The 26,922-nt window shown below is 35.5% G+C and overlaps 1 pseudogene across 1 annotated transcript; it reads left to right on the forward strand.

Annotated features, from left to right (window-relative positions):
• The first annotated feature begins 1,304 nt into the window (after positions 1-1,304).
• On the forward strand, positions 1,305-26,922 carry LOC143629345 (serine carboxypeptidase-like 51; annotated as a pseudogene). Its single transcript, XR_013152935.1, has 12 exons — positions 1,305-1,445; positions 1,531-1,628; positions 21,108-21,215; positions 21,312-21,543; positions 21,959-22,002; positions 22,087-22,154; positions 22,241-22,346; positions 22,422-22,603; positions 22,680-22,749; positions 25,530-25,726; positions 26,021-26,156; positions 26,832-26,922. The product of XR_013152935.1 is annotated as a serine carboxypeptidase-like 51 (transcript).

The following is a 26,922-nucleotide window of genomic DNA, read 5'->3' on the forward strand; positions in this document are numbered from 1 at the left end:
GTGCTTGGAGGCAGCTGGCAACAACGGTGGACAGCGGCGGGGGCGGCGAGGTGATGGCTAGATGGCAGCGGACAGCTGCGGAGGCACAAGACCGCCGCGGCGACGGCTGATGGTGTTCAATGGACAGGGTGGCCAGCAACGGTGGAGTAGAAAGAGAGAGGGTTGAGAGCCTTTTGGTGGCTAGGGTTTTTTTTAATAATCAACTTATCATTAGGTTAACTAGTTATAATAAACTAGTTAATCTTAACCGGGCCACCAAGCCCATCTCTAGCCCAGTCCCTAAATAATACAATCTCGTTATTATTATTATTAGTCAATACCGGTTAACTAACTTAAGCGGATTTTGTGTTCGTTACTCAAGGTGTAACTCTCACGAGTCAAAACTCATAACTCGGTCAGTCGTGTTGATTTAACCAAACCGGTCCACAATATCCAACATACGGAACCAATAGTAACTCGTGAATATACAAATCTCACCCGTTATGGCCAATATGTGTTTCCGTGGTGGCATTCATGCATGTTAATGATAAATATTTAAAGTTATACTCATGTATATTCTCTTTAGTAAATTAAAAAGAAACAAAATTTAGAAGTAAATATACAGACTGATCTGTGCCGGCGGGCATAGAAAGTGGTTTTTTATCTAACAATGAATAAAGGCCAGTCATTTGAGTGATTTAATGGCAAAAGGTGACCTCATAGTCCTATGATCGTAGACAGCACCGTATAGCCCACGCATCTCCTGGTTGAGGGAAAATCCACCGCCCAAAAGCCCACCGCATTAAAACCTAATTAGGATTGGATTCGAACTTGAGATTTTGTAGTCTCCCGTCTAATTTTCACTTTTCCTCCCACATTAGTTGAGCTAAAGCGATCTGGCTTTGAATAAACAAATATATACAACTCCAAATATGATACACAATCAAAATGGAATACTATATCCAAAGGATGAAATACTATATCCATAAAACTTTAACTCATGCCTCGTGCATATATGCTAAAAACCATTATTTAGAAAAACATTGATCTCGTAATCATTTATAAAGTTATCAAACGAATGAAAGACAAAAGGACCCGTCCGACTCTAGATTGTTGGAAATTCAACAAAAAAAAATGCCTAGAAACAAGTGAAACAATAAAAGCTTCAAACCTTAATTGTTTAAGTTCATTGTAGCACTTCAATCCTTGTATTCCTCGTCCAACTTGTTTATTTTCCATGTACTCTTAGCTACAAACAAAGAGGATGCTATATTCTTTTGTTATTTGTATAAAGTTTCTCTCGAGTTGAATTTCTTTCATTTTGAACGTCATGAAGATGGTGACCAAGAAAGCGCTTCTCTTTCTTTGCATTCTAGGTTTTGTTTCTTCCGTTAGTTCAATAGAAAATAGTTTGGGTGGAACTATTGACGGATCGGAAGCATGGGGCTACGTTGAAGTTCGTCCTAGTAGGTTTTTATGTTTCAATGATTAGTTTCACTGTTTAGGGAATGTAAAACCACAACCTGTTATTTACCGTTGTTTACTTCTTAGGGGCACACATGTTTTGGTGGTTTTACAAGAGCCCAATTAATGGAGCAAAAGAACCGTCGAAGCCCTGGCCAACGATTCTATGGCTTCAAGGAGGTCCTGTAAGTACCGAACTAGAAAGAATATCGCATTGAAGCATCTTTCTACTCTCACAAGTAATATTAGCTATTAATATTGTGCTTAAAGTATGGTAAATGGTTTCGCCATGGACCAACTAAAAACCAATATTGTTTCTTCATGTCATTTTCCGGGATTAGGCATGCCAATTATATTACATGCATGGTCGCCACTCACTCAACAAAATAGTATCTCTCCTTTATAAAATAAATAAAGTATTATTTTTATTTTACAAGAAATGATATAATATATTATTAGCAGTAACATTAATGTACATAAAAAATATACAACAATTCAGATCAATATCTACAACTGCAAGATTTGAACAATGCTAAGATTTGGTTGATCTAGTATCATCATTTGTTTATCCCCTATTAAAATAAAGTGGGTTCGAGAGTCCCACAAAGTTATATGGATTTTAAGAGTAAATTTTAAGAATGCATTTGCTGTTTAAAAAAATTAAACAAATTGTCCGTCTATACACGTGTCTCCCAAAATACAACAGTTAAATCAAATGAACTCATGAATATGAAAATAATATTGACCCTTGTATTTAATCTTTGGTTTTGTTGGAAAGAATGATATTAAGTGTATGGATTTTTTTTTTCCGAGTAAGCGTTAGCAAAAAAAGAATTATTAATCAATTGGGTGGTGGTGATCATTTGACAAAGTCAAAGTATTAAACATCTGGGTTTAAAAAAGAAACGGTTTTAGGTTCAAGTGAGTGATCAAGTGTTGCTTACAACAATGATTAAAGGAGATTTAAAAAAGAAAAAGAAAATATGATTTTCTTTGCTTAACAAATAAATGTTTTACTTTATTTCTTGCTTTTTAACTAATCTATTATAATTAACTTATTTTATTTATTGTTCAATTAATCTGTTAATGATTCTTATTACTTCAATTAACCCACTGTTTTTCCATTTTTTTAATTACTTCAATTAACCCACTGTTTTTCCATTTTTTTTTATCTTCTGTGGGTAACTTATTATAGTTCCTTTTTTTATATTAGGTTTTAATCAAACCATGTATGATTAAATTAAACCATGTATGATAAAATTAAAAGAATCACCTAATAAACTTTAAAAACGAAGCTAAAATACCAAAACTTGATGGTCTAACATCAAATACAAAGAAAACCAAAAATTTTAAAAACAAAAAATCGGGTTAGCTTAAAATACAAAGTATGTAAAAAAGGTGAAGTATGAAAGCAATCTAATATATTGATGTTAGATTTGAATGATTGTGATTAATTTGAAAGGAAAAAAATGAGGAAAAGGATATAAATGAAGGGGAAAGTGAATACGGTGCCGTTAGACGTCCAAACTTAAACGTAAAACTCATCAAAACTACGTAGTTTTGATCAAAGGTTTCCTAAAATTCCTCATTTAACTAAAATCTCATATAATAATACAAGGTTTTAAAGATTAACCCATTAATTACTTGAGAAAAGAAAAACCCATAATTACTTAAGAAAAGAAAAACCCATGTCCATGTAAAACAAAAGAGACGGATGATGATGAACTAACGCTATGGATCTAATAGTTCCGTGTGAATTATTTGTTAACTAACTCACATTACACCTACCCTTGGATAGCTAAATAATGCATTTAAGATTTCCATATCATCTTGATTTCATCTCAAAATCCTTTGTGAAGAACTGCTAGGAGTACCACCAAAGTGGTGGTGGATTCACCATCATGAATTGATACCCGGGTCCAAGCCCATTTCCAAAGCCCGTAATGGAGTAAGAGTTGAAGGGAAAGAACTAAAGGGATAACTACATTAGTTATATGAGGAATTTTAGGAAACCTTTAATCAAAACTACGTAGTTTTGATGGGTTTCACGTGTAAGCTTGGACGTCTAACAGCACCGTATTCACTTTCCTCATAAATGAAATAATCCATATAATGGCATCCAAGATATCAATTTCCCAATCAATTTAAAACTTTCATAACTTTTTCATATAACAATTTTTTCTTTTAAAAGATAAAATTACAAATTTTGTCCTTTTGAATTACCAAAATTATGGAATGAATCCTTTTCGAAAATGAGTTTCATTCTTCATCTTTTATTTGCATATTTTCATCGGTTTTAATTTTTTACACTAACGGTCATGCATTATTTCAGTTAAGTATTGACATGTGTTTGGCATATGAGGGCATTGCGGTAATTTTACCTCTAAATATTTATTATTAAAAAAAGCCAAAATAAATAAAATGAATAAAATAATCAAGTATGACGGGACCACCACTAAACCCTATCATATGCATCTTCTTCATCTTAGTCAAGCCTCCTTCCTCCCAACCCAACCACCACCGTTAAAGAATCGCTGGCCACCACCATCATCAGCAAAAGCGCCGACCACTACCATCAATAGAACCATCGGCTACCACTATCAGCAAAAGCACCAGCCACCACCATCAGCAGAAGTGCTGACCACCACCATCAACAAAAGCGTCTTCCACCACTATCAACAAGACCTCTGGCCACTCCCACTTCAACAAATGCATGAAATCGGGTTTGAGAACCTCTGACCATTGCTTAATTCCACCATACTACCATCCAATTTTGAATCTCAACACAGCCTCATGTCACAAAATCAACGGCATAGGGTTTGTATTAGAAACCCTAAGCAACGAAAACAGAAGTCGATAATTGATTACCTAGAGTTTTTCTGGCAAGGGAATAAGATGATGAAGGGTTTAAATGTAGTCCCTTAAATTCAGTTTTGTACTATGAAAGTGTGCACCTCTTACACACAATTATTAAAGGGGACCATTCGATTAGGTTTTTACTCTACAAAAACCGGCGACATCAAATCCAACCATGGTGTGTCAAAGTCACGTACGCCAAAAACCCTCTACAAAACCTAACAATAAAGAAAATCCAATGAAGATAAAGGGTTTTATTTTGACATATACAGCCCCTTGCTAGTTACATAGATAGCCCTTAAAAGATTAAAAAGACTAAAATTCCCTCATATAATGTCACACCCTGCCAAGGCGGAATCACGGGGCGAGACGTAAAATGGTTCAACAAGCATTTGATTATTGCAAACACAAACATGCAATGGATACATAAAAGTTTAAAGTTTACAACCAATTTATTTAATTTAAAAGACAGTAATTTCAAAGATTTCTCAAATACAACCCAATGACTTGGGTTATACTAGCTAAATCTCTCAAAAGCATATCCATGACATGCTTGTTTTTTCTAAGTAGTTTACCAATGCAGCATCGCCTAAGTACCTGAGAAACATAATTAAAAATTCAACATAATGTTGGTGAGCTCACATGTTTATATATATGAAAAACGAAAAACCATTGATGATAACAAATCACAATGTATGTTATGATAACCAAAACAAGTTAGGTGAATTCTCGTGGTCTAGCTAAAACAACGAGTTGCAATATATGAGTCTATAACCAAGCCTGACAGGTTCCGTTTGCCTCTTCATGTGGCGGTCCATATGATATACTTATATAATATAAAATCATTGGACTAGGTAAGTCAATGAATAGCGTGACCAACCATGACTGGGGGTTGTCAATCCCAATAGTACTATTCATATATCCACAGCTAATGCATAGTTAATGGTTATATATTAATGTTGAGGACTTAATGAGCTCTAATGTATCTGTCCCATATATTCACAAAATCCGGTTATGCTGCTTATTTTTGTGTTATCATGGTAATAATGAAATGATGTTTGAGGTAGTTTATCCCCTAAGTTTGTAAAACAGTAAAACAAATAAAAAGGGGCCGTGAAAACTCACCTTTGAATAAAAGGTTAAATGCACAAGTTCGCTTAAGTACCCATGATTTGTTGTTGGTGCCCTAAAGAATTAAACAACTTAATTTAGGGTGGGGTTGTATTACGAGAATGTTAGGCCTTAAAGAGAAATCAATAGGTAAAGGTTATGATGTTGAGGTGTTGATAACCTTTATTTCTTATTTGGACATATTCTGCCCTGATGTTCGGATTTGTTAAAAACAATAAATATCGACGAAAGTTTATAAATTTCTCCATTTTATTAGTTTGTTGTGTTGTGAACAACTTTTGTTTAGAAAAGTTTCTGATTTGGGTCCCCAAGTATAAGAAAAATGGCCATCTTTCAAAATAAATATGTGCACTGTTGTAAAGATGACTGTTTGGAGGTCCAAACGAAGGTGTTTGTCAAAGTTCTTTATATCAATGGATTCTTCTTTCGATGAAAATTTTCATAGAATCAAGATTTAATACATTTGGATTAATTATTAGTAAATTACGGATGAAAAAAAATCGGGTCGGAAACCTGTTAAGATTAGGGTTGCACTTATATCCACCTTATCAATATTTTAAGCGATTTCGTGTTAAGAAAAGTTAGTTGCATGTATGTAACCATGTTTTAGTGCGGATTCACAGCATGCGTAGGTATTTCCATCCATGAAAACGGGATTCATGATTAACTTAGGGCGGATTCACAGAATGCGGAGGTATTTCCATCCATGCAAACGGGATCCATGTCTAAGTTAATGCGGATTCACCGAATGCAGAGGTATTTCCATCCCTGCAAATGGGATCCATGATTAACTTAGTGCGGATAACAAAATGCGGAGGTATTTCCATCCATGCAAACGGGATCCATGTTTAAGTTAATGCGGATTCACCGAATGCGGAGGTATTTCTATCCGTGCAAATGGGATCTATGATTAACTTAGTGCGGATTCACAGAATACGGAGGTATTTCCTTCCAAGAAAACGGGGGTCCATGTTTAAGATAATGCGGATTCACAGAATGCGGAGGTATTTCCATCCGTGCAAATCGGATCCATGATTAACTTAGTGCGGATTCACACAATGCGGAGGTATTACCATCCATGCAAACGGGATCCATGTTAAGTTAATGCGGATTCACCGAATGCGGAGGTATTTCCATCCATGAAAACAGGATCCTTTGATTATGTTAGCATGTTGTTAGCTTATTTAGAGATTATGATGAAGAAATCTTAGTTAAGATGCAAAAACAACGAACTTTAACGAAAGATTTCATCGGATACTTGCCGGAAAACGTCACCAGAGAATATGTCACACCCCCAAATTTGTACTAACTGAGTTTTACCGCGAGGCGTGTGACATACCAGGATCTAGCTCATTCGTTACCAAACAACCAAATTAAGGTATTCAAAACATTTATTTAAGTCTCATTCAAACTTGAGAAAACAAAATCCGAACCAACAATTTAAAAGTGTTGCGGAAGCATTAAAGTAAGTGTTTTAAGATAAACAATAAACCATGTGTTTGAACACGCACAACCCATCATATATAAACAATGTGAAATAAAAGTTCATGCGACAAGTGTGACTCTTGACATATGCAATGCAACCCGCTCCTTAGCATACATAGCAACCTAGGCAAGTATAAATACTCAAAGGTCCACACGAGGTTGGTGAGTTCATAATTTGTAGTAAAAAGTAATATATATAGTATAGATAGTATATGTAGCATAAGTAGTGATGTAGATTTAGCACTTTTCAAATATACCAGGGTAGCTAACAAATTTACAAGCTACTAGACGTTTGAACCGAAGGTGACTGTCTGTACGCCTTCTTACCAGGTCTATCACAAAACACTGGCGATGTATGTTAGGACAATTTACACCCGTTCGACCTCCAGTCGAGTTATAGTAGGTGGGGTTTGTCAAACCCAGTAGTACTATTTAAATTTCCCCGTGATTCCATCCTAATAGTTCAAGGTATGTAAGGACTTTAAGTGATATGAGGGCATCTAGTATACACTTGTGATATATAAGAAATACATAAATCCAAAACGTGTCACACCGTTTTCCTTCAGAAAACCAGTATGTAACTATGTATGTGTTTTCAATCCAGAAAACAAGTAAGGAAAGTGTTTTGTGTTTTCAATCCAGAAAACAAGTATACGAAAATAGTTTTGTTGTTTTCAATCCAGAAAACAACTAGGAAAAAAACATGAACTCACCTGATGACGCGTATAATAGACTTTGCTCAAACCAAGGTATGCACTTGACTCGTTATCTGCTACCTAGTACAAGTGTTTATGTTATGAGAATGTGTTTAACAACACAAGACTCTAAGAATCATGTATAGACACACACACAAACATATACTTGACCCGATGACTCGTTGGTGATATTAAGTAATGTCAACTGTAATAAAAGTCCTAACATGCATCCACACATCATTTCATGGCAAAGTAACCAAATATTCATTATACAACCTAACTTATGATCATTCAGTTAACAAGGCAGATTCTAGCATATACAAACTGATTTTATTCACTATGCAAAACTCAAAGATAAATTCTACAAAATTTCTCTCAGTAGAATATATGGATTAGGTTTCTCAAACAATTTTTATTATAGTTTTATCATATAAGAAAAGCTTACAATAATTCAATCATTGCAAATAGGTACAAACAGTTCAGCAGATTGCGCAACAAAAACTATTTTCATGGTTATCTCAACTCATTTATCCAAATTATGCAAGGACAATTTTGTTGTCTCCTAAATCATAATACTAATTTCCAGAAGTGGAACCAACCTATTTGGCTTTGTCAATCTTAAGTTATGATGTCAGGAAGTTAGACCAGAAAACATCTTCCCAAATCAGATTAGACATGCAATCTTGTAAAATCATAAAACCTATATTCTGTATATCCAAAAATTACAATTCATAACTTTATGGAAACTAGACTCGATGAACAATATCCTAGAATCAAGAATATATTAAAAACCATCGTTTATCATCAAGTTACTGTCAAAACAATAAGCAAGTACAAAGCTGTCAGCATTTTGATTTCAACGAAGATCGATCAATAATCATGTATACGACAACCCTAATGTTCTACCACACCAATAAACAAACCAACATCATTACAACCATCACAAAACCTCCATATTATAGAAATATTTCATATCTTATTAGTGTTTTTCAACACAAACAATAGACAAGCATGTAAACGAGTTATTATCGATGAACCACTTACAATTAACGATCATACAATGATGTTGAAGACCCCTAATCTTCCTAATCACCCACAAGCTCCCAAAGTGACCCAAGAACTCATATTTTTCGTCCAATGACAGCTGGAAGGGTTATGGGGTGATTAGGGTTTGAAAATTAGGTTTTAAAGAAATTTTCCCGACTTGGTCGCCCCAGAGCCGCGCGGAGGCTGAAGCCTTGGGCTATAAGACGCGTGGAGAGCTTAATTTTATTTTTTTTTACACTAGACTTTTAACACTAATTATAATATGGATAAGCATTTAACACATAATCACTTATAATGCAAAAACTAAATCATACAAGTTATTAACGTAACCGGTTCAACATTAATCACCAACGCTTACCATAGGACTCATGTGTGTGACTTGTTACCGACTCGTGTATATATTATGCGTGACGTGTTAATATAATGGACTTGGGTTGACGGTGTTAACATGGAGAGCGAGGTGTCACAGAATGTCGCCGCAATACTTCTTGGAACGTCACCGGAAAACCTGACCGAAAACTTCTTCGGAAAACTTGGCCGGAATGTCACCGGATATTTATCTTAGATAAGGATGGTGAAAGAGCATTGTTGTGTAGAGAAATAATAAGTTGGTGAAGAATGAAAAGGATGGAGGAAATGGTGAAAGTTGATAGGTTTATATAGAAAAGGAATGTGAGATCTAATTGGTGGAGAGTGGAGGTGAGTAATGGTTTTGAGTAGTGGTTTGGAAAAAGGTGGTTATTGGGACCCACCATTTTTATTATTAATAATATTTTTTTACTTTGAAAAAGTGAGTCAAATACCGGGTATTATCGCGTGCTGTGTTTATAAAATAATTTCAGTTTTGAGGTAGTTTACTCATATTAATTACGAAATAACATTACTAGCTAATATTATATGATTTCCGGAAAAGAATTTTTTACACCAGGTGTTGGTCAACTAAATTAGGCTTAAAAGCCGGTATAAACATACAGTGCATGCCAATTTCAAGTGAAATGATACAAAATATAACAGGAAGTGTTTTTCCCGCCATATATCATATATTCCCCGTAAAATACACAATTTAAAATTTCTTAATATACGAATTATTTTTCTGATTTCTAGAATTTATCGGGAAGTTTCTGGTACGCATATCGGGTAATTTTACTGTATTGTCATGGGTAGATCATACGAAATGAAATTGTATGTAACTCGAAGGTTTTTGTCTAATGATAATTACTAGGTGATTAACCTAAATAACTTGTAACAAGGATTTATGTGGTAGATTATTGGCGAAGATTTACCAGTAATTTTGTCGGTTGTCGAATTCTCCCCTAGTTAAAAAAAATTTCGTCCCGAAATTTTTCTCCTGGTGCTCGATTCTAATTTAACCGGAAAAAAGTGTGGGTACTTTCGCTTCATCTGGTCTTCTCGTTCCCACGTGAACTGGGGACCACGCTTAGAATTCCATTTCACTTTGACTAACTTTTTACGGTTTTGTCTAAGCTTCTGCACTTTCTAGTCAGTAACTTCGACCGGTTCTTCAACAAAGTGAAGTTTATCATCTACATGAACTTTATTAGGTGGTATTATCAATATCTCATCTACTAGGCATTTCTTTAGGTTTGATACGTGAAACACATTGTGTACATTATTAAGTTCTAACGGTAGCTTGCGTCGATAAGCCACCGGGCCAATTCGATCTGTAATCTTGAATGATCCGACATAACGGGGCTAAGTTTTCCATGCTTTCCAAACCTGATGACTCCTTTCCAAGGTGATACTTTTAACAGAACTCGGTCTCCAACTTGAAATTCTAATGGCTTCCGGCGGTTGTCAGCATAGCTCTTCTGTATATCACGTGGTGGTTTCGATCGGTCGCGGATCTTAAAAATCTTATTTGTGGTCTCTTGAATAATTTGAGGACCAGTTAATTGTTTATCGCCAGCTTCTGCCAAACAGAGTGGGGAGCGACACTTTCGACCATACAATGCCTCAAATGGGGCTGCTCTAATGCTAACGTGATAATTGTTTAAGAGAACTCAGCCAGAGGTAAGTGAGTGTCCCAATTTCCACCAAAGTCGATCACACAGGCTCGTAGCATGTCTTCTAAAGTCTGGAGAGTCCTTTCACTCTGACCATCCATTTGAGAATGATATGCCATGCTCATACCAGTGCGCGAGCCTAGTGCTTCTTGTAGTGATTGCCAAATATTTGACACAAAACGACTATCTCTATCTGAGATGATAGAGATGGGTAATCCATGTTTTGTCACTATTTCCTTGATATACATCCATGCTAATCTCTCGGTCTTGTCGGCTTCTCTAATAGGTAGAAAATGTGCGGATTTTGTTAATCGATCAACAATTACCCAAATGGCGTCGAACCCGCTAGAGGTCTTGGGTAGTTCTGTGATGAGATCCATGGAAATATGCTCCCATTTCCATTGTGGTATTTCTGGTTGTTGCAAAAGTCCCGACGGCTTTTGGTATTCCACTTTAACTTTTGAACACCTTAAACATTTACCGACGTACTCGGAAATGTCTCCCTTCATGTTGGGCCACCAATATAGCTCTTTAAGATCTTTATACATCTTATCAAACCCTGGATGAATCAAGTATCTAGACTTATGGGCTTCCTCTAGCACTAAATCGCGCAAGTTACCGAAACTTGGTAGCCAAATTCTATCCAGAAAATAGAAAGTTTCATCTGCCTTTGGCTCCAGTTGTTTAACCATGCCTCGTAAAGCTTCATTCCTCAAGTTCGCCTCTTTGAGTGCCTTATGTTGTGCATCACGGATTTGGGCAGTAAGACTTGCGTGAATAGTCATCCCTAAACCACGTACGCGCAAGGTTTTAACTCGTTCTTTCCTACTTAAGGCATCCGCTAAGACATTTGCCTTACCAGGATGATACTTGATCTTGCAATCATAGTCGTTTAGTAGTTCAACCCAACGAAGTTGCCTCATGTTCAATTCTTTTTGTTCAAAAATATGTTGGAGGCTTTTGTGGTCAGTGAAGATGGTGCATTTTGTGTCGTACAGGTAGTGTCTCCAAATCTTTAGTGCAAAAACTACGGCGCCCAATTCTAAATCATGGGTAGTATAGTTCTTCTCATGCACCTTGAGTTGTCGAGATGCGTAAGCAATAACTTTATTTCTTTGCATTAAGACATAGCCAAGTCCTTGGTGTGATGCGTCGCAATATACAACGAAGTCATTAATTCCCTTAGGAAGGGAAAATATTAGCGCACAACACAGTTTTTGTTTTAATAGTCGAAAGGTTGTTTCTTGTTTATCTCCCCAATAAAACTTTCTGTCCTTTTGGGTTAACATTAAGGTTCGGCTATTGAAGAAATTTTCGATAAATCGACGGTAAAATCCAGCTAGACCTAGGAATTGACGTATCTCGGACGAAGTCTTTGGCGCTTCCCACTTCTTGATTGCTCAATTTTGGATGAATCTACATGTATGCCTTTTTCTTTGATGACATGTCCAAGGAAATGCACCTCTCGGATCCAATTTCTCATTCCTAAGTAGTTCCAAAATCAATTTTAGATGTTGCTCGTGCTCCTCTCTGGTTCGTGTGTATATTTTAATATATCATCGATAAAAGCAATCACGAATTTATCCAGGTAGGGCTTGCATACCCTGTTCATAAGGTCCACGAACACTGTTGGTGCATTTGTCAAGCCAAAGGGCATGACTAGAAACTCGTAATGACCATAACAAGTCCTAAAGGCTGTCTTGGAGACATCCTCCTCCTGGATTATCAATTGGTGGTATCCTGATAGCAGGTCAATTTATGAGTAGAAGCTTGAACCTTGTAATTGGTCGAACAGATCATCTATCCTTGGGAGTGGATATCGATTCTTAACCATGATTTTGTTCAATTCTCATTAATCGATGCACATTCGAAAGGAACCATCTTTCTTTTTGACGAATAAGACCAGAGCTCCCCATGGTAAGAAACTTGGTCTGATGAACCCTTTATCCAAAAGTTCCTGCAACTGACGGGACAATTCATATGGTGCTAAGCGATAAGGTGACTGCGCGATCGGTGCCGCTCCTGGCACCAAATCAATACGGAACTCGACTTGCCGGGGTGGTGGTAATCCAGGTAAGTCCTCAGGAAATACTTCAGGATAGTCCCTGACAATCGGGATATCTTTAAGTCATCGTTCCTCTTGTTTCTTGTTGACAATATGAGCTAAGAATGCACAATAGCCTTTTCTTAGATATCTTCGAGTCTCCATGCAACTTATAATCTTTAATCTACTTCCACTATTCTCTCCTTGGATTGAAAGGATTTCTCTACCCGAAATTGTAATGTGAACTAACTTTTCAAAGCAAACAATCTCCGCATGGTTCTTCGATAACCAATCCATGCCAACAACAATGTCAAAACTTCCGAGTTTGACTAAAAAGAGGTCTATACTAAAGGGATGGTTTTCTAAGTACAAAGTACAACCACGGACGATCTTACTAGTTTCGATACATTTTCCGTTAGCTAGTTCTATGGTATAAGATTGGTTTTATTTACTAGCTTTAATACCGAGTAAAGATTTAAAATTGTTCAACACAAAACTCACATTGACACCCGTATCGAATAGTATAGAAGCATAGTGATCATTTACGAGGAACGTACCCGTGACAGTATTAGGGTCCTGGCGTGCATCCTCAACACCTAAAACAAATGCTCTTTCCCGTTCTTGATTGTTGTTTTGGTTCCTAAGCTTAGGGCATGAGTTCTTGAAGTGGTCGGTTGCACCGCATTCAAAGCATGCTGCTTTGGACTGGGCATTGTGGCAGTTTTGTGTTTGGTGTCAATACGCTTGCAGTTATGACAATGAGCATTTCACAAGTTCCCTCATGATGGAAGTTGCATTTATTGCACTTGGAGAGGGGCCCTTGGTACTTCTTGGGCTCAACAATGTTAGCTGCAAAGGCTTTTACCGCTTCCTGTTTCTTGAATGGGCGTTTTCCCGACTTGTTTTCAGATTTGCCTATCCACTTCCTCTTTTCTATCAAATTTGTTACTTGGGTTCCCTTATGGTCAATTAACCCATCACGAACGGCATCGTCTCTTAGCTTGTGAGCTAGGGTTATTGCACTCTTTGATTCAACCGGATTGGACGAGGTTACCATACCTCGAATTTGGGTTGCAAGACCCCACAAGTACCTTTCTACTCGTTTGTATTCTGGGGTGACCATGTGAGGCACTAGAGTTGACAACTCATTGAATCGGTCAGTATAACAAGCTATATCATCTCCGATCATCTTCAGCTCCCACATCTCGGACTCAATCTTCTGCAGCTCGTTCTGGGGGCAGTACTCCTCGATCACCATATCTTTAAATTGTTCCCATGAGAGTGAGATGTGACTTCTCTTCCAAGGGTTTTGACCCGAGAATTCCACCAGTTTAGCGCTTTATCAGTGAAGGTACAAGCGGCGCATCTAACCATGCGCAGTTACTAATATCAAGACTGACTTCGTATTTTCAATCCATCTCATTAAGCCTACAGCACCTTCAATACCCATAAAGCCGCGGGGGTTGCAGGATAGAAATGACTTGTAAGTGCACCCCTTCTGAGAAGGGTCAGCTTCTCCAGCACGATTACCACTACCAAATCCATTACCCGAATTGTTTTGGTTCGCACCTTGTTGGGCTAGGGTTGCTGCCACTCATTGGTTTATAAGTTCTTCAATTTGTTTAGGGGTCAATTGGTTATTTCCACTAGTGTCGGTACCAGTGTCTCTTCTGGGTGGCATGTTCTTTCTTCTAGTAAAATAAATAAGACAATATTTTAGAATAATGTCATAACATGGCATAGAACGTAGACAGTCGCCCTCGACACTAGATGGATTTGTCTCCTAATGATATATTCCTATGGTATGCACACTATATGCTTGCAAGGGTAAATGCTTAATGAGTCATTTAAGTTATAGTCTAGGTGTGTAAAGACTCCTAGTTCGCTATAACCAATGGTTGTGATACCAATCTGTCACACCCCGCCAAGGCGAAATCACGGGGCGAGACGTAAAATGGTTCAACAAGCATATGACTATTGCAAACACAAACATGCATTGGATACATAAAAGTTTAAAGTTTACAACCAATTTATTTAATTTAAAAGATAGTAATTTCAAAGATTTCTCAAATACAACCTAGTGACTTGAGTTATACTAGCTAAATCTCTTAAAAGCGTATCCATGACATGCTTGTTTTTCCTAAGTAGTTTACCCATGCAGCATCGCCTAAGTACCTGAGAAACATACTTAAAAAGTCAATATAATGTTGGTGTGCTCACATGTTTATATATATGAAAAATGGAAAACCATTGATGATAAAAAATCACAGTGTATGTTAAGATAGCCAAAACAAGTTAGTTGGATTCTTGTGGTCTAGCTAAAACAACGAGTTGCAATATATGAGTCTATAACCAAGCCTGACAGGTTCCTTTTGCCTCTTCATGTGGCGGTCCACATGATATACTTAGATAATATACAATCATTTGACTAGGTAAGTCAACGAATAGCGCGACCAACCATGACTGGGGGTTGTCAATCCCAATAGTACTATTCATATTTCCACAGCTAATGCATAGTTAATGGTTGTATATTATTGTTGAGGACTTAATGAGCTCTAATGTATCTGTCTCATATATTCACAAAATCCAGTTATGCTGCTTCTTTTGGTGTTATCATGGTAATAACGAAGTGATGTTTGAGGTATGTTTATCCCCCGAGTTTGTAAAACAGTAAAACAAGTAAAACGGGCCGTGAAAACTCACCTTTGAATAAGAGGTTAAACGCAAAAGTTCACTTATGTACCCATGAATTGTTGTTGGTGCCCTAAAGAATTAAACAACTTAATTTAGGGTGGGGTTGTATTACGAGAATGTTAGGCCTTAAAGAGAAATTAATAGGTAAAGGTTGTGATGTTGAGGTGTTGGTAACATTTATTTCGGATTTGGACAGATTCTGACCCGGATGTTCGGATTTGTTAAAAATATTAAATATCAACGAAATTTTATAAATTTCTACAGTTTATTAGTTTGTTGTGTTGTGAACATCTTTTATTTAGAAAAGTTTCTGATTTGGATCCCCAAAATATAACAAAAATTCCCATCTTTCAAAAGTGTATAAATCTGCGCACTGTTGTAAAGAGGACTGTTTGGAGGTCCAAACGAAGGTGTTTATCAAAGTTCTTTATATCGATGAATTAATCTTTCAATGAACTTTGTCATAGAATCAAGATTTAGCACATTTGGTTTAATTATTAGTAAATTACGGATGAAACAAAATCGGGTCAAAAAGCTGTTAAGATTAGGGTTGCACTTATATCCACCATACAAAATTTTTTAAGCGATTTCATGTTAAGAAAAGTTAGTTGCAGGTATGTAACCATGTTTTAGTGTGGATTCACAGCATGCGCAGTTATTTCCATCCATGCAAACGGGATTCATGATTAACATAGGGCAGATTCATAGAATGCGGAGGTATTTCCATCCATGCAAACGGGATCCATGTCTAAGTTAATGTGGATTTACCGAATGCGGAGGTATTTCCATCCATGCAAACGGGATCCATGATTAACTTAGTGCGGATTAACAGAATGCGAAGGTATTTCCATCCATGCGAATGGGATCCATGTTTAAGTTGATGCGGATTCACCGAATGGGGAGGTATTTCTATCCGTGCAAACGGGATCTATGATTAACTTAGTGTTGATTCACAGAATACGTAGGTATTTCCTTCCAAGCAAACGGGGTCCATGTTTAAGATAGTGCGGATTCACGGAATGCGGAGGTATTTCCATCCATGCAAATGGGATCCATGATTAACTTAATGCGGATTCACAGAATGCGGAGGTATTTCCATCCATGCAAACGGGATTCATGTTTAAGTTAATACGGATTCACCGAATGCGGAGCTATTTCCATCCATGCAAACGGGATCCTTTGATTATGTTAGCATGTTGTTAGCTTATTTAGAGATTATGATGAATAAATCTTAGTTAAGATGCAAAAGCAACAAACTTTAACGAAAGATTTTGTCTGATACTTGCCAGAAAACGTCACCGGAGAATGTCGCCGGAATACTTCTTGGAATGTCACCGGAAAACTTGGCCCGAAACTTTGTCGGAAAACTTGGTCGAAATGTCAATGGATATTTATCTTAGAAAGGGATGGTGAAAGAGCGTTGTTGTGTAGAGAGAAAATGATTTGGTGAAGAATGAAAGGGATGGAGGAAATAGTGAAGGTTGATGGGTTTATATAGAAAAGGAATGTGAGATCTAATTGGTGGAGAGTGGAGGTGAGTAATGGTTTTGAGTAGTGGATTGGAAAAAATGTGGGTATTGTGGCCCACCATTTTTATTATTAATAACATTTTTTTCTTTGAAAGAGTTAGTCAAATACCGGGTATTATCGCGTGCCGTTTTTATAAAATAATTTCAGTTTTGAGGTAGTTTACTCATATTAATTATGAGATAACATTACTAGCTAAATTATATGATTTCCGGTAAAGAATTTTTTGCACCAGGTGTTGGTCAACTAAATTAGGCTTAAAAGCCGGTGTAAACATACAGTGCTGGTCAACTAAATTAGGCTTAAAAGCCGGTGTAAACATACAGTGCATGCCAATTTCAAGTGGAATGATACAAAATATAACATGAAGTGTTTTACCCGCCATAAATTATATATTCCCCGTAAAATATACAATTTATGAATTTCTTAATGTACGAATTATTTTTCTGATATCTAGAATTTACCGGGCAGTTTCTAGTACGCATATCGGGTATTTTTACTGTATTGTCATGGGTAGATCATACGAAATGAAATTGTATGTAACTCGAAGGTTTTTGTCTAATGATTATTGCTAGGTGATTAACCTAAATAACTTTTAACAAGGATTTATGTGGTAGATTATTGGGAAAGATTTACCAGTAATTTTGTCGGTTGTCACACATGAGGTGACTTGGCTGAAATAATGGATGGTCATTCGTGTAAAGCACTAAACCAAGGAAAATATGCAAATAAATGATAAACACTAAAACTCGTTTCCAAAAATGACCCATTCCATAATTTTGGTAATTCAAAAGGACAAAATTTGTAATTATCTGTTTAAAAAAAATCACCATTATAACAAGATTTTTTTATCTTTAATATAAGTACCATATTGCCATATAAAAAATTGTGTTTACACATTTTTGTTCTTGGTTGGTCATTGCGGTTTTTAATTGGGTTTTCTGTACATTATATTATAAGTTCTGGTAATTGTGTTTTCAATTGGTACTCATATTAAAGATAACGTTCTCATATCACATTATTGTGTCTTTTGTTCGTCATTGTGTCTTTATGATCATCATTTTGTCTCTTGTTCGTTATGTGAAGAAAGAGAAAATATGTGTTTTTCCCATTATTACTTTCTCCCTTTTGTCCCTCACTTGACACATGGTAATTAGTTATGATTTCTCACCCTTCTCATTTTTGTAACCATTTATATAATAACTCAAAAAAAAAAAGTTAAACAAATCACATAGATTGAAGTTATTGAACTTCCCTCAAAAATTTATTCAAGTCCTCTGATTCTTGATAAACTCTAAAATTACACTCTTTAAACTCAGGAGTCACGACCATTCTTTGTCGACCGTCAAGGGCAATCACACTCTAACCTTGACACTGTCGAATGTTGCAGGATTCTCTATACTTCATGATTTCAGTATCCCAAATCATTATCTCTTCTCCAGACGGTCCAGTTTATTTGACAATCACCCACAACTCTTGAAGCAACACCTTGAGCCATGATAAGCAACTAACAAACCACTTCTACTACCTCAGACACCTTTTTTATCTTCACAATCACTATAGCAGGAGCGTCATTTCTTGAAAAATCTCAATGCCCCGATTCATATTCATAAACCAGTCAGCAGTGTTGATCTTACAAATAACCAACGTTCATTGTGGATACTTGCAAATCTTTGTAAATAAAAATCAGAAACTTGTTTACAGTTAAATGTATTTGGAACTAGATATCCAGTGACATAGTTTTATAAGTTAAGGAAAAAAAATAAAAAGGAAAAAGTTGCATGTTCTCTCTTTTGACTTCCTAATTCCAGTATATGTCTATATGCCTTTTCTTTTAAATAAAAACGCAATTTTACATACAGCCAAAAGTAACAGTCTCTAAAATACTCTTGTAAACAGGGTAAACAGTGACGGTTCCGAGATATATTTTTTTCCTTAGGTTCATTTTTAGATTTCTCACATTCAAACACCTTATAGTATATTTATGGGTCACTCGATATTTGTCATATATAATTCTTATTTAAATTCGAACTCAATGAGTTCTATGAACCCGTAGCAACCTATGTAGGCCCACCACTGCAATTATAAATATAAAGAACCTCACTCTGAAGTGGAATTCATACTGGATAGTCCAGATCTATAATTCCCCAATACAGATACACTAAACTTCAAATGAGATCAGATTCCAGTCAAGTTCTTGCAAAACAGACACCGTGAGACTCGTTACGGGAAGGACAAGATAGGGAGTCTTCCCGTAACCACCATCCGGCGTGAGAATAAGTACTGTACTGTGAATGAAAGAGTACGAAGTACAAGTAATTGCTCTGATTGAGTGGGAAAGAATGAATACCTCTTGATAATGATTCAAGTATTTATAGGGGGGGGGGGAATGGAGGAAGGTGATTGGTAGAGTTGTCATTATCAAGATATTCCATATCTACCTGAATGGACAAGCGTCGCGCATTCGTAGATGTGACAGCCTGGCCCCTTTTGGGACGATTACAAGGTGTTCAACTGTCTTCCTTTTATTGGCTGATGTCGCTGTCAGGGAATGTCGGGATAACCTTCTAGAAACAATTTGTTGCAACTGTTCTTCCTTATCACGTGAAAACTTTGCTCGTGTGAGGTTCCTTATGTGACCCGCAAATTCTTCCCGCGGATGCTCGCTAATGATCCGCGGGCTAAGTTGGGGCGGTTTCTTTGGTTCATGGGTAGTTTTGCTACACTACATTATAGTTTATATGGTCAAAACCAATAAAAGTTTTCTTATTTTAACATTTTTTTACACCTAAATATCACGTAGCCTTTATACTTGTAAATAGGGGTGTTCATCGAGTCAACCCGAACGGGTTTGGGGTTAATCAGATTGGGTTAGTCGGGTTTTCCTTAAAAAATATCTATCCCGCAACCCGACCCTATTAAGGTTTGGGTTATTCGGGTTTCGGGTTAGTCGGGTTAATCGGGTTAACCATGCTACTTTATAATTTTAAGTTATTTTTATCGTTTGTAACTTGTAGGTAGCAAATTCTCATTCTACTAAATTTTCAATTTCTTTTACAAGTAATTATCTTATAATTACATATATAGGCCTGTAAACAAATTGAACGGACATGAACAAAAGGATGTCCGTGTTCATTCATTTAACTTTTAACGAACAATTCGCGAACATAAATGAACATAATTAAACAAAGATAACATAAATGAACACGAACGTTAATGAACATAAAGGAACATACATTAACAAACATAAACATACATTAATGAACATAAATGACCGCATTTAAACAAACACAAACAAATATAAAAATATTATGGGTATATAATTTCTATATGCAAATAATATTTAATGATTTTCTATTAATATGTAAACGAACATGAATAAACATAAACAAACTTAAACGAACGATCATAAATGAACGTTCACGAACATAGATGAACGAGGAAAACATGTATTCATGTTTGCTCGTTTAATTAAATAAACACAACATAAATGAACTTTCCGCCGAACGGTTATGAGCAAGCAGATAATTAACTTCTCTAAAAGCTTACAGTATTGCCTTTATAGTGCTTATTTAACCTTTTCATCATTGTATTTAAAGCTAAGTATAATCACTAATCGGGTTAACCCGAAACCCGACTTTTTTCCTAAAATGAACCCGAACCCAACCCTATTAACAATTCGGGTTATTCGGGTTAACCTGAATAACTCAATTAATACATTTTGCTATTTAACCCGACCCGAATTAGCTTATTCGGGTTCGGTTCGGTTCGAGTTAATCGGGTTCGGATATTTTGGACACTCCTACTTGTAAAGTTTTAATCTTACGTCACTTATGTGGGGCAAACGCCTTAGTAGAAAATATTGTAAGTGTTTCTAATATTCAGTTGGACTAATTAATAACTACGGAAAGAAACTAACACTTTCATTAGAAAATATTCATCACAAAAAAAAATGAATACAACTTGTTAGCGCAAAAAGCAACTGCTCGAGGTAAAAGCAAAATTAGGTCACCACAAATCGTCATGGGTCAGCATGATTGTTCATTTATCAGTGCCATTATTGCCATGCATATTGATCGATCTGACTATTATATATTATAGTGTTAAAATTATTCATTGCTCTATATAGTTCAAGTTGCTTATGATCCTATGTTGTATTAGGGTGGGTCCGGGGTGGGGGTCGGGAATTTTGGAGAAATCGGGCCATTGAATGTCAACTTGAAGCCTCGAAACTCAACATGGCTACGGAAGGCTAATCTTTTATTTGTGGTATGATTCGAGATTCATATAAATAACTATCATTGAATATTATAGAAAACTACTATGTTTCATTTATTTAGTAAAATGTTTGTTTCGGGATTTTAGGATAGTCCGGTTGGGACTGGATTTAGCTATGTCGAAGATGACGACTTGTTTGTCAAAACCGATTGGGAAGCAGCAACAGATTTAACTACATTGTTGAAGGCAGTGAACACGACACTTGAAAAGAGTCCACTTTACATATTTGCAGAGTCTTATGGAGGGAAGTTTGCGGTTACTCTTGGACTTTCTATTTTACAAGCTATCAAAGATGGTCAACTCAAGCTTCAACTTGGAGGTAATAGTTTTATTCTCTTGAATCATTTTGAATGAGTGACTAATTACACTTACTATACAACATTAGTTTTGTTAAGGAAGCGTATGACTACGTATCATAACAAGAATTTTGAAAAATGGTTACACAAAAAGGGTTTATTAAAATAACCTTATTTTCTTCAAAAATTTTATTTTTCCAAAATTAGCGTTCATCTAAATAGTCAAGATGAGCTCATCAGTCAAGATAACTATTAGATGAACGTTAGATGACTAACTAGATGAATGTTAACTTTGAAAGAATATTCATCGGTCAAGATGACTATTTGTTCGTTAACTTTTTAAGAATAAAAAAATTTTGTAGCACAAAGGTTTTTTCACATGAGCTCAAAATTATCTAAAAAAAGATTAAGCTGACGTCCTCATTTAATAATATATAGGTGTTGCTTTGGGTGATAGTTGGATTTCTCCTGAAGATTTTGTGGTAACTTATGCTTGTTTCGTCCAAATATAAGCTTTAATTAGTCTTTCTAGCTATTAGTACAAACCGATTGATCAATCTTTGCAGCTTTCCTGGGGTCCTTTACTTAAAGATGTGTCAAGAATCGATGAAGTTGGCTAGAACAAATCAAATAGGTTCGACAAAAACTCAAATGATGTTGGAATCAATAAACGTCTACATATGGCCTAAAAGTTGGCTTATCTTTGTGTTGTTTATGCAGTTTAGCTCTAAAGATACAACAGCTGCTAGCAGATGGCCGGTACGAAGCTGCAACGAGTTCATGGTTCGACCTTGAGGGAGTTATTCTTGATAACAGTAACTATGTGGTACGATATGGTTTAAATGTTGTCAGATTGTTTTTTGAAACATAGAAATTAATGACGACATATTGGATTTTTTAGGATTTCTACAACTTCATGTTGGATTATGGAGATAGTACTCCGGTTATAGCAAATACAAAAGTACCTAGGCAAATGCAAAAGAAACCGTATGCCATGATCTCTGAAGTTAACGGTCTGGATCTTGGCAAGGTTATGAATGGTCCGATAAGAGAGAAGCTCAAGATTATTCCGAAGAATGTAACGTAAGATCTTAAATTAATACTAGCAACAAAAGAGTTTTTGCTATGCATAATATTTTGGATCATCATTATGTAACAGATGGGGAGGGCAAAGTGATGGCGTGTTTTCAGCCATGGAAGGCGACTTCATGAAACCGAGGATTGCGGAGGTAAATCTGCGAAAACTCGATGCCATTTATTATAAATATTGAAACAAATCTGAGCCGAATATCAAAATAAATTTAAATTTATGTATAAGTGATTAGTAACTGTTGGCGACTTTGTGGTATTAGGTGTGATGGTTATTAGATTTGGGCTTGATTAAGACTTGGTGGTATGATTTGGGTTTGATTCGGACTAAGTTATTAAATAAAGTTTTGTTTAAACTTTGTTTTTATCATATTTTGATATAAATTTATATCTACTTAGTTTGGTTTATTAATTTTACTAGGATAGAGCCGTGTGATACACGGGTGGTTAAAAAAAATAAAAAAACTGAGTCATGGGTTATAACATAACTAAAAGTGTTCGTGTCCCATATTGTGTTTAGAAAAAAAGATGATAAAATAGGAAGCTACTCACATGACATTTACGTGACGTCTTATGTAGAAGCCCTAGAATGATGTCATGTGAAAAAATCATCTTGCTTTAATATTAGATTATACACTTTTGACTCGTAAACTCGTAATACATCTGTAAAAAAAATTCAGAAAATTTATCAAAATGTGGAAACCAGCTATTATTTCTTAGGTAATAACTAACTTGTGATAATTAGAAATTGTTAATAATATAATTATAAGAAAATCATAATTGGTTTATTTGAGATAATTAATAAATATTAAATATTAATAAATGCATTAATTGTCATATGATTTAATATAAAAATGTATTAAATTGAAGAAGTGGTAATTAAAAAATTAGTTAATTAGGTGGAATGTATATAAATGGAAATTGATCAGTTGGCATCCTATGTGGATGGCATATTTGAAGGACATGTGTGAAACATGTAGTGCTTTAATATATTAGTTAAACTATGGTAGCGTTTGGTATGCAGGAATGATAGGAGGTGGAATGATTAATTAAGTGGGAATAAAAAAGATGGTGTTTGGTTGCTCAATGGAATGCAATCATTCATTACATATAGAATCTCATTCCATCAAAATCATTCCTTCCCACCCCCTTCTTTTTTTTCATTCCATTCCTTCTTCACCGTACTTTCTCAACAACACCACCACCTATAACAACCACCACCACTACCATTGCCACCACCAACACATGTCCGCCACTGTCGCCGCCATCACCACCTTACAACGCAACCACCGCCACCGCAGCCACCATCGTCGCCGTAACCACCACAAACATTGTCATCGCCGCCACCTGACCATCACCGCTACCACCACTGTCGATGCCTGACCACCATCACTGTCTCCACCACGCTATCATTGCCATCACTACTAATACTACCACCACCACCCCCACCACCACCGTCGCCAGAGCTCACACCACCACCGTCGTCATTGCAGGTTTTTTTGTTTTTTTTTTTGTAAAAGAAAAATATTTTGAGATAGGAGTGTTTTTATTATTTCTATTTCATTCATACAATTTTCTTGGATACCAAACAACATAAAGTAATAATTCATTTCATTCCCATAGATTAACCAAACAAGACAAATGAATGGTAATGATCCATTTCATTCCCTTGTCCATTCCATTTCCTTATCCCATTCCATTCCTCCTTTATTCTATTACCTCCAATCAAACATACCCTAGATATTTCAACTGGTTTGAGCCCTCCCGTATTACGACGTTTATTTAGGTTTATTTTTAATCGTTTTGCTATTTTATTTTTTAAATTATTTGTTTTATTTTTTTAACGTAATTTTATTTTGATTTAATACGTATATTGTTAGTTTGTACGCTCATTAAAAAATTTAACTTTGGGCTCTTTCAATTGAGATGTGTATATGTTTTTTAGATTTTTAATGAACGAACATAAACGAACACGAACATGTTAATTTTTTTAAACGAACAAACATGAACACAATATTTGTCTTATGAAAAAGGAGCGGTTGATATAGGTGACGATGGTGGTTAATGCATAAAAGGGGAGGTTGATGATGATGGGTGGCAATTGTAAGTTAACGGGTGATGGAAATGATAGAACGGCTACGGAGAATATATGGAGGAGAAAAATTAAATTAAGATTTGATGATGAAAGAGTTTTCACAAATAAATATGAAGTTATAACTCGTTTAAGGGCTATCCAGGTTTGGTGAGACCCAAGACCCGTGAAAATTATTGTTTGATGATTACAAGGTTATTTCACAAGTAAATGAGATATTATAACCTATTAAAGGGCTATCCGGGTTTGATGAGACCCATGACTCGTGAAAATTATTGTTTGATTATGAAAAGATTTCACAAACAGATGAGATTTTATAACCCATTTAAGGATTATCCGGGTTTGGTGAGACCTGTACCCACGAATTCAGGTCAAACGCATAAAAAGCCTTAAATCACAAATCAAGCAATCTGGTGACTTGAGAAGAATGTGAAGCAACCTGAAAGCAACACAAAGATTTTTTGGTTGGCATTTATATAGATTAATATATATAGGTTTTATTTAAGAGTGAGTTTTTTTTTAAATATAAAATGTTAATTTATTTGAAGATAACTTTGTTTTCAGTAAAATTTTTATTGAAATATAAAAAAATTACTAAATAAAATTGCATATATTTTTTATAAAGATTAAATAAAATTAAATATCATAAGTTATTTGTAAAAAACTAATATATAAAATTTGAAAAAAAAAACAATATTTTTGTTACATGCATTTTTGGACGGACTAGTTTAATTTGCATGTAAATTCTATAAATGCTTGATGGTTTCTAAATTCCAAACCACTTATAATAATAATAAAGAAGAATTCAAATTTTATATGGGTTTTCAGGTTGATGAGCTTTTGTTAGAGGGAGTAAATGTGACTATATACAACGGCCAGGTGCGAAAATCTTACCAAGTAACTAGAATTATAATCACCACTTACTTAGTTTATGCCATCAATTACATATTTTGTAACCTTTTTTTGTGGTAGGTTGAATTAATATGTGCAACCAAGGGAACATAAGCATGGACTAAAAAACTCAAGTAATCATACAGTTATTTCTCATGTTTCATTTTTAACTATATTAATAACTATACAGTGTCATTTAAACATCAAGTCCAACCAGTTAAGTTATAGTCTAATTTTCAAAGACTCTGGTTATTCACACACCCTTTGATTTATACACACCCACTTTCTAGTGTGTTTCATATGATAGTATAACCCCTATACGATTGTATGTAGGGTGTATGGATAACCAAAGAGTGTATGAATAACATAACCCTTTTCAAAACACTAAACTGATGCAAAAATTGATGTGGGTTTGACTTATGGTTCAGGTGGGATGGTTTAAAAACGTACTTGAGCTTATGCCGCACGCCACTCTACTGTGGATAAAATGAAAGCACCACAAAAGGATTCGTTAAGTCCTATGAGAACTTTGCATTCTACTGGATTCTCGGAGCTGGTCATTTTGTAAGCATTTTTGTTATTTTCCTATTCAAAACTTTATATGATTTCATATATGCAAATTGGAAATAAATTATCTCACATTTTATTTATTTGGCGATAATAACCTCGCCTTTAAAAATCATTATCAATGGTCTAACCTTCAACTATTTTTCTCTCAATAGATCTCCGTTAAAAAACACTTAACGTTTCGCTAGGTTTTTTTTTTCTGAGTTTCAAACATCGGAAGAAGGATACAAGACGACTGATGTAAAACTTATCTCGAAATCGTGATTCATATGGCTTGATTTTTGTTAATTGGAAATTCAAACATCCGAATTGAAACACTGTTTCATCGTTTAGATCATAGTTTCGAGATAAGTTTTACATCAGTCAACTTGTATCCTTCTTTCGATAAAATGTTTTCAAACATCTGTTTGAAACTCGGGAAAAAAATTAAGGATATTAAGTGTTTTTTAACGGAGATCCATTGAAAGATAACTAGTTGAAAGGTTGGACCGTTGGTAGTGATTTTTAAAGTTAAGATTATTATTTACCGATACACAAAAGATGAGATTACTAATTTCTAATTCGTGTGTCATATATATAATATATATACCATAGGCTAAAAATAAGCACGGTGTTTGCAATTTCCTTTTGGTGTCATGATATTAACCACTAAACTGGTTTTCATTGTTTTAGGTTCCGGTGGAACAACCATGTGTTTCCCAAGAAATGGTGGGTAGCATCGTGAATTCGCCAAACGTGTAACCATTCATCATATTCGATAAGG

Source organism: Bidens hawaiensis, unplaced genomic scaffold (assembly GCF_021521415.1).
Source record: "Bidens hawaiensis isolate Kalapana, Puna unplaced genomic scaffold, B.hawaiensis_p1.1 tig00005189_1, whole genome shotgun sequence".
Classification (NCBI taxonomy): domain Eukaryota; kingdom Viridiplantae; phylum Streptophyta; class Magnoliopsida; order Asterales; family Asteraceae; genus Bidens; species Bidens hawaiensis.